General features: G+C 34.0%; 1 protein-coding gene across 1 annotated transcript in view; it reads right to left on the bottom strand.

Annotated features, from left to right (window-relative positions):
• Nucleotides 1-4,943: 4,943 nt before the first annotated feature.
• The window catches only part of LOC121107648, a 227,686-nt gene continuing 222,328 nt past the window's right edge, over nucleotides 4,944-10,301 (bottom strand). The window contains exon 3 of the mRNA XM_040653126.2: nucleotides 4,944-5,699. The gene's annotated coding sequence lies outside the window, so the exon portion shown is untranslated. The remainder of the gene's footprint in view (nucleotides 5,700-10,301) is intronic.

The following is a 10,301-nucleotide window of genomic DNA, read 5'->3' as shown; positions in this document are numbered from 1 at the left end:
GACAGAAAGAGTATCTGAAAGCCTTACAGTAGTGCTGAGTCAATGAGTGGATTTGGGACGAGAGCCGAGGGAAGAAGTGAGCATCAGGTGACTTTGCCAGCGGTTATATCTCCTCTCTGACCGCAAAGCCCCCTGGGGTATGTAGTTCTTCTTCTCTTCCAGACAGGTGCCCAGAAGTGGAACATTAACACTTTAACTCCCAGTGGACTACATGATGTTATAATGTGGAATACCAGTACCCCAAAAATCATAAAACCATTACAGGTTTTTAAACACATTCAGGGATGGTGACTCAATCACCTCCCTGGGGAGCCTATTCCAGTGCTTAACAACCCTTTCTGTAAAGCAGTTTTTTCTGATATCCAACCTAAACTTCTCCTGGCACAACTTGAGGCCTTTTCCCCTCATCCTGTCAGCTGTTGCCAGTAAGAGAACAACCCCGCTCTCGCAGTAAGCACCTTTCAGATACTGGAAGAGAGCAATAAGGTCTCCCAAAAATAAGGTAAATCCAAAAACAAATTAAACTGAAACAAAACCCACAGATTTCAGTGCTTTGACATGTTTAATAACACCCCATTAAAAAATAAAGAATAGCAACTAGCATACTAAAAAATCCTGGAAGACTTTAACAAATCAAAAATCTGTTACATTACTGTTAAATTGTCAAGTACCGTTTTCTGAAAGATAGTGCTGGTTATCATGCAGACAGGTCAACTCTCAGCAAATGAGGCAGATGTTCATTGGTACTATTATTGTTGTTATTAGTATTTTTACATTACAATTTGCCAGACAGAGCACAAACTGGAAACCATAGTTCTTTCTGGAGCTTTGACTGTGATTGCAATTAACTGGAGTAACAGCATAAAAATAAGTATTTCTAGAAATAGTATCAAAAATATAAAATGTCCATAACTTCTGAGAAATCTCAGTTTGAGATGGCTTTTTAAAGCTGGATTATATTATTTATTTCTAGATGGCTTCTAACAGTGCATTCTTAGGATGGAAAAAAAATGGATTCAAAAGTGTCTGCTTATTCAAAAGCACACTTTTTTGGCATTATGGTCTTTTTTTCTTGGTAATATTTTATTTATTTATTTATTTATTTGTGAGATACAATATAACTAGAACATTGTGTGCATATTTTGGAGAAAAAATTTACATTATGTACATTAAGCTGACACTAGCCAGGACCTTTTTTTGAAACTCCAAATAAAGCAAATAAAGTCAGGCTGTTTTATGTTAAACATTATTTAAAAGCATGATTTATGGAATTTTGTCATTTGTACAGCTTCACCATATTTGCAATTAACTGTGGAATCTGAGTTAAAAAATAATAAAAAAACAGCAACAACAAAAAGAAACCCAAAAAAAACCCTGTCATTTTTTTTTAATTTAGATTCTAGGTAGATGTGTGGAAACTGTATAATGATAAGGATGTAGTTATCATAAGCCAGTCTGTCCCAATAGCCAAAACTGAAGCATGTAAACTATTTAAGATATACCAAAAAGATTGAAGTTATCCTCACTGAAAAGTACAGGATATTTTCCTATGGAAAATAAATGTATAAAAGACAGAGATACTGGAAATATGCTGAATTGTATTATTTAAAGGAAAATAAAACACATAAAATGTATACACTGCAGCGTTTTAACCATTTACATCTACCAGTGAAAGGATGTTAACACTGCTTTGCTTACATAAGAATTTGCAAAAAATTCTGGTATACATTGCAAAATAAAAAGCAGATCAAATCAAACAATGAAAATGTTCTGAAATATTTATAGAACATATGGTAATTAATATTCAGTGCTGTATCACAAGCAATTTTGTACTCATCTAAAATTGTATCTGAGTTCTGCATGTCCAAATTAAAAATATTAGTTCAACTTTAAAAAAGATCTGTAAAAGAGATCTTAAAAGATCATAATAGATCTACAATTTACAACATTACTGTTTAAGAAAATGATCAGATTTAGGGAACATACAGATCCATTATTATCGTAGCTGCAATGCAATTCAGTAAGTAAATTATGAAAAATAACTAAAGATCAATTACTTAATCATGAACATAAATTGCCCAGAGTACATGGAGTGGCACAGATCTCCATTCTGTTTTTGTCTGCAAAATACTCACGTACATTGCAGTCATCTTACATTCCCTTAAGGCAATGAATTTCCAGGAAGAGATTCCCTGTGTTCCAAACAAACATTTAAAGTAATCTCACTGTTTTGTAAAGCCTTGGGGACAATGGGGGTGATTTTATTTTCTTAAATGTTCAAACTTCTGTTCCTGTTACTTCTACTTTTACTTCTTCATGATCTGATTTTATTAAAGACTGAAAATGTGATATGTACCTGAAATGTAACAGAAAAAGGCGGGATGACTCTCTCACATTCAGGTGTATTTATAATAACTAGACTGAAATGCTAATATTCCTCTGGAAGCTTGATGGGAGCTGTTATGATGATAACCTGCCTATATTAAGAAATTTCTGACATGAAATGGCTGCTGACACAGACAGAAGCTGGCTGGAAACTTAACTTGATAACCAGAATCTTTGAAGTGTGACTGGGTACCTCGTGTAGGAGGCATCCTGAATATACCACTCCATTGATAAGAACGAGACAAGGAAAGGAGGAATGATTTATTGCCTGAGAAAGGGAGGGCCAATTTACAGCCTGATAAAGGGAGAATTGACTAGAAGAATAAACTGTTGTTGAAACAAGAACTATTATCTATTGACTATCTTGTGAAGAAGAATGAAACAAAAAGCACCTGTTGTTTGCCAAAAGTGTCCTACCCTTCTTGTGTCTCAGTAATATAAAAATGTCCTGATTTTTATCCAAGATGGAGTTTCTCTCTCTGAGAAACTTTCTGTGCTGCACGTACCCCTATTCCCTCTCCCTGTTTGTTAAGGTGCTTTTTTTCCAAGGTTGTTTATTTGCCACCATTACTGTTTCACTTGTCCCTCCCACCACCTCTTTTCCACTTCTAAGATACGTTTGTTACATTTGGTACTGGTAATGCTATGAATACATGTGTATACAATCTAATCTGTTGTAAATCTAATCTTAGTAAACTTGTGATCATATGTATTTTTGCTGTCATAGTATCCTACTTAGTGGTGATTTGTGTTGATTTGTAACTAAGAACATTAGTGATCAAAGCTTCTGTATTCTTATGTGTTATGGAATCCTATGAACTCAATGTTACAGTTGCTACATACTTGCAGACCAAGTAGCACCTCCTCCCTTTCAGATCATGACAGAGCTTCTCAAATTTACTGTTTGTAATAGCAAGAAAATGAAGCATTGAATAACAACTTACCCTGCTGCTGTGGAGGGAAAGAAAATATATGTATATATATACTGGGGAAAGATATTTCTCTGAAATATCTTTTCAAATGAATCTTTGTTCTTTATTTCTATATTACTAGACTTTATTTCTACCTATTAAAATGTCATTGTGCACTTGGGAAATAGCTCATATTACATGCAGCTACAGTGTTCACACAAATTAGGGTTATCTTATCATGATCAGAATATCGTATGACTACAATTATGCCATTTCCTTTACTCAAGCTATCTCAAAAGTAACTAAGATACCTTTGAAATGGACTACAGTTAGCTATTAAGTCATACTAGTATCAACTCTTCGTTTCTAAGAACTGCATAAATATTCTAAAGTTTCTCTACCAACTTCAGATCTTAAAACTGATAACTAAGATATTTTTAATTACTTTTCAATAGAAGTTTGGCAATAGTAAGCAAACATTTATTTTAAAAGCATTTTAAGTTAGTATTATTTTTACGGACAATTTGATTTCTGGTTTAGAGTAGTATAAGCCCTTTCAAAGCATGCTAGTGCTAAACATGAACATTGGATTAGAAAATAAGGTCTAAGCTTTACTGATTTAGCCGAAAGCACACGATTCATTCATAAAGATAACTGTTTCTCCTTCATCTTATATAAAGCCTCATCTCATAAACCTTCATCTGTATAATTCTGAAATATTCTGTTATAGCCTGTAACCTTTAGCTTATTCAGAACTACTTTTGTATGTTTTTTATGTTACCTCTAAAACAATTTAGCAGATAAAACAGTTGTCCAGAAAGTGTATTACATATTGCTGTATATACCAGTAACACCTAATTTATTTTTCTATTTCTCACCATCCATATTGCCTTCATATAAACTTCTCTGGGACAGTGATCTTCTTCTACATCCTAGTCCATGTTGAAATCAATATAAATAAAACAAGTAAATAAAGTGAACACAGTTATATTAATAAATGTAAACCATGCTACTTTTTGATTTCCATGGTGCTTTAGGTATTTTTTCATACATGTATTATTGTTTATTTATATTTGAATACTTGAACTATTACTTGAATAACATGGTATGTAAATTGTTATATATTTGTGGGACTAGGAAGATAAAAATTAAAATAAAGTCCTAAGAAATATAAATAAACAAATATGTCCAGGTGATCTGGGGCATTCTACCATGCCTATACACTTAGAGTAATAGAATCATAAAATGGTTTGAGTTGGAAAGTACCTTTAAGATCATTTAGTTCCAACCCCACTGCTATAGGCAGGGACATCTCCTCCTGGACCAGACTGCTCAAAGCCACATCCAGCCTGGCCTTGAATGCTTCCAGGGAGGGGGCATCGACAGCCTCACTGGGCAATCTGTTCAAAAACAGACAACAAACAAGCTGAAAAAAAAATCATTTTAGAAATCATTCTGGTTTTCTTAATCTTCTGTTAGCCTGACACTATCTTTTTGTTCAAATTCACATTTAAAGAACTAATCACTGGAATGTATAAAAATATAAAATATATATGTATTGTAACACTGATAAATATATAATAAAGACTTAACATTTTTTTTTACATTCTGAAAAACGGAGCAAAATAATTTTCTTGCAATATGTATAATTTCAGAAACAGCCTTTATTTCTACCTAAGGACTGTAAGAGAAGACCAAGTAAAAATATATAGATATATCTTTGTAATTAAAAAATATATCAATTAATGTAGAATTATTTCAAATGCGTTCTTTTTACTCAGGTACATAAAAAACTGTGAAGTTCATATCAATTCAAGTTCATATTCACAGTTCCAGAATTAAAGAATCACAGAATTGTAGGGATTGAAAGGGACCTCCAGAGATCACTGAGTCCAAGTCCCTGCTAAAGCAGTTTCCCAACAATAGGTTGCAGATGCAGCTGTCCAGATGGGTCTTGAATATCTCTAAAGAAGGAGACTCCACAGTCTCTCTGGGCAGCCTGTTCCATTGTCCCTCTGACAGGAAGGAATTCTGAAGAAGTTCTTCATTGTGTTTGCTTGGCACTTCCTGTGTTGCAGTTCCTGCTCACAGCCGCTCGTTCTGTTGCTGCACAACACCAAAAAGAGCCTGTCTCCATTGACTTGACTCTCACCCTTTAGGTGTTCATTAACAGTTACGAGATCCCCTCCCAGATTTCTCCTCTCCAAACTGAATAGACCCAAGTCTCTCAGCCTTTCCTTGTAGGAGAGATGCTCCAAAACCTCAATAATCTTTGTTGCATTCTATTGGACTTCTTCTAGAAGATTGCTGTCTTTTTTGAACTGAGTTGCCCAGAAATGAGCACAGTATTTCATACGTGATCTCAGCAGTGCAGAGAAGAAGAGGAGGATCACCTCCTTCAACCTGTAGTTGACATAGACAGCAGTTAAAAAACAAGCAAAAATGCAATAATGGAGCATTGGACACTTTCCAGTAACCAATTAGAAGTTAAGGTAGAAATACAACTCATTTCATTTCAGAAACATCAAAATCCTATTGCATAAAGAATGAGATATTTCATTTTGAGCTTTTATTGGAGGACATACAATTTCCATGTGCAAAGGTTTTTTGTTGTTGTGGTGGTTGTTTTTTGTTTTGTTTTGTTTTGTTTTTATTACTAAACTGAATTTGCAAGTGCAGCTAGTTTGTTCTGGATCACGTTACTGAAAAATAAAGGATGCCAGCATCTGATGTCAGTGTTGCTAAGTGCCTGATTACACTAACACTGTAATATGCTGCCAGATCATTTGTCTGAGCTGACTGAAGCAGAGCAGCTAGAAATCTACTATTCATAACAGTACTAAATGCAGTACCAAATGCAGTACCAAATATAGGCATTTCAAAATTTTAATTTTAGCGTTACAGTTTGCTTTGTTTTATTTTGGTTTGGTTTTTTTTTTTTTTTTTTTTTTTTTGTTTGTTTGTTTGGTTGGTTGGTTGGTTGGTTGGTTGGTTGGGTTTTACTTTTTTTTTTTTGTTTTGTTTTGTTTTTTTCCCAGTGATAGGATTACATATATATGAATATAGAAATAGTGGCTTAAATAAAAAGTTATAAAATGTAATGACCAATTGTAATTTCCATGTGAACTGCCTGTGTTCTAATAACCCTGCCTTAAAGGGTTTATTTTATTGTTATGAATTATTAATCTACATTAAATTGTACTATATCCAATCTATTCCTTCAAAACTATATTTCATCTTCCTAAAAATAATTGTGAATTTTCCAGTTAAGAGACCTAACATTGAGAATTAGGTACTGCTTGAAATGAAAGCTTGCAGAAATTTGCACAGAAATCATTTTTTTTTTCTGGCAAAAACAAAATTTTAACCACTGCATAGCTGAGGGAGTGCAACTCAGCACATTAAGCCTGTTTTACTGGGCTGTAATACACTCTTCATGTCATTATAAACTTGAAGATGAAAGAAATTATTATTACTGTGGCTAAGAGATGCACACCACATGCATTCCAAAAGCTTAACAAAGTGTCATGAAGACAAGAATCTCCTCTCTTTTTCATGCATGAAATCATAAAGCAGTACTGTTCCTATGAAAATACTGCATTGTATAGATTTCAAACTCGAACTTCAGCAATTTTGTTACAGGCTACTTTCATGCCTTTCCAGCTCTAAACCTTGTAGGTGTTATAGCAATTTACTATTCTGAAAAATAAAATAAAATAAAATAAAATAAAATAAAATAAAATAAAATAAAATAAAATAAAATATATAGAATAAAAATCTGCCTAGGTTCTCTAACTCCAGAAAATATTTGTTGTTTCAGGCACTGAATCAAGATGCTGCTGCCTTCTTTTGGTAGAAGCCCAGTTTATAGGCCTATGAACAGACAAAAGATATTTTGGTCAGAAACACAGAATCACCAAATCACAGGGGCTGGAAGGGTACTCTGGAGATCTTTTAGTACAATATCCCTTCTAAAGCATTTTCTCTAGGTTTAAAAAGCAGGCTACACAGGAAAGCATACAGGTTGTTTTTGAATACCTCCAGAGAGGGAAACTCCACAACCTCTCTGGGCAGCCTGTTCCAGTGCTCTGTAATCCTCAAATAATTTTTTCCTGTGTTCATATGGAACTTCCTCTGTCCCAATTTCTGGCCACTGCCCCTTAGTACCATCTGCTTGACTCCCATCCATTAGATATTTATGAGCATCGACAAGATCCCCTGTCAGTTTTCTCTTATCTTCTGAACAGACCCAGATCTTTCAACCTTTCCTTATAAGGGTGAGGCTACAGGCCCCTAATAATCTTTGTGTCCCTCAGCTGGATTCTCTAGAGAAGACCTCTATCTTTCCTGTACAGAGGAGCCCCAAAATGGACATAATATTCCATATGTGGTCTCACTAGGGCGTAGTAGACAGGGAGGATCACCTCTGGCCACACTCTTCCTAATGTACTCCAGAATATCATTGACATTATTGGCCCTAAAGGCACACTGCTGGCTTATGGCCAACCTGTTGTCCCCTAGGATCCTTAGGTTCTTCCCAATAGATCTTCTTTCCAGAAGGTCAGCCCCTAACTTGTACCTATGCATGAGGTTGTTCCTCCCCACCCATGATAGTCTGTACTTGTCCTTATATTTGTCTTAATAGGATAAAATTCACACGTCATAAAATGGATACAATTCTACTATAACTCATTTTTAGTTTAACTGATAGTTCTGTAACTTAGCTATAGTAAAGTAAAAGTTGAGTAAAGTAAAATTGTTCTCAAGACAAATCCAGTAATAAGATATCAACTAGAGAGAGAGAGAAAGAGAGAGAGAGAGAGAGAGAGAGAGAGAGAGGGAGAGAGAGAGAGAGAGAAAGGACAATCTTTCAGCAAGGTACTTAAAAAGGGTTATTTAACATACCAAAAACCATTAAGGCTTATCCAGAATTATACAATGGTCAGAATGATTACTTATGACCCTCATGTGTCACAGCAGTTGATAGGTAGCTAACACCATTACCAACAGCAATAACAAGGCACAGACATATTGGTGACTACCTCTAACATTTAGGGTACTTAATGAGATGTTTATCTCAAGAAGACTCTTCTCCTCTGACCCTAATGCTGTATTTGTAGACATCATCCACACTTGCCCTTGGATCCTCTGCCCTTGTTACACTTGATCTTTCCATCTGCCTGTACTCAGCCTGCCTATTACTTTTCTTGCTCCTTGTGGGCTGAATAATCACTTTTGTCAGTTGCAAATAAAAAACTCTATACTCAGAACATGATTATTATTACACTTGGTCTGTAAGATGCATTGGCAGGAAGCATATATAGCAGTAGTTATTGTAAATTTCTCAGTCATTTTCCAGAAATTCAGCTTGACACATTCTCACTGACATATGGCATTAACTTCTCCTTTTGGGTACATCTACTGAACTCATTCTAATCAAGAAACTCTTTAGTGAATATCACTTTTTTTTTTTTTTTTTTTTTTTTTTTAAATTTTACTTGAGTTCTAAGTTCATCAGTATTCTTTTCCTCGTAGTGGAGATAGAGAATTACAAATCAAGCTTTTCAAAATAGGTCTGTTATTTTTAGAGATATTGATATGTAGGGCTTAAAGGAATTCTTGAGCCAAGATCATAGGACCTATAATGAGATATAAACAACAGTTTTAAAATTTTATCTGTGTTGCAACAATGAGTAAATGTGCATTATGGTATCAGGAAAAATCAGGAATGCAAATGACACATAGATATAAGTGAATGAATGTTTAAAGTAGGAGCTGTATGCATTCTTCATGGCTTTGTTTTATTTTAAACCTTATCACAGATGTGATTTCACTTTTCTTTGAAAGTCTGTTCCTTCAAGATTTCAATGGTGTTCTGTGTTAAAGACGGAGTGACAAAGGAGATAAATTCAAAACAAATGGGTTGAATTGTTGGGAAATCCTACTAGGAAATAAAGTTCTATGTTCAACAAATCCCTGTTTTGTTGTTGTTGTATTTGTTGTTATTATCTTGTAAAATTTTACATACAAGGAAGCTTATCTTACATTTCTTATTTTCATGCTGAAGGCTTCTTTTTCACACAGCCTTTGTGTAAATTGAAAACATTTTCTTAGAAGAATGTTTCATAGAATCATAGAATTGTAGAATATCCCAAGTCGAAAGGGGCACACATCATCAGTAAGTCCAACTTCTGGCTCCACATAGAAACACCCAAAAATCAAACTATATGTCTGATAGCGTTCAAATACTTTTTGAACTTTGGCAGGTTTGGTGCCATGAAAGTTTGAAAATATCATAAAAGATATTCTGATAAAAATAGGTTTCAAATTAATTTTTTGAATTGCACAGTATGTACTATGCATACCATGCACACAAAATAAAAAAAACAGCATGTAATTGGCTTGGAAAATTGGAATAATTTCACTTTTTGACTATCTAGTCAAATTGGAATTTCAGATCTTGGCAATTCACAGATCCTCTGTGCACAGTTACTTTCATTTCTACTTTATGACAGCTGTTGTTCGTACCTGAGATAAAGACACTTCAGTTTGCCTTTTTTTGCTGCTCTCGATATCAACATTTGACATTCTGTACTGAATGTAAAAATTCTTTCAGTTTATGACTGTTTCAGTTATTCTGAATTAACTGAATTAACTGAATTAATAAACTATATTAATTACTATTATTATAATATTAATAACTAATTATTATAATATTAATAACTAAAATAACTGAATTAACTGAAAAGTGCTTTTCACTTTTACTACTTCAATACAATTTCTTAAAGGAGTCATAGCCACTCTGAATGTTATTTTCAAATGATCTCTATCCTAATTTTTCAATTGGTACATTGTTTCAGTCTCTCAAAACCTACACGTCTTTTTTTTTTTTTTTTCTTTTTCTGCTTTTACATCCTTACAGAAAGTAAATGAATGTTTATGAATCTGCAGCATTGTCATTATTTTTTGTTTTTCCAATGTGTGTTTCACATACGTTTTTGCAAT

This window comes from Gallus gallus, chromosome 1 (assembly GCF_016699485.2).
Source record: "Gallus gallus isolate bGalGal1 chromosome 1, bGalGal1.mat.broiler.GRCg7b, whole genome shotgun sequence".
NCBI classification, from domain to species: Eukaryota; Metazoa; Chordata; class Aves; order Galliformes; family Phasianidae; genus Gallus; species Gallus gallus.
This window is presented reverse-complemented; position numbering and strand designations above follow the sequence as displayed.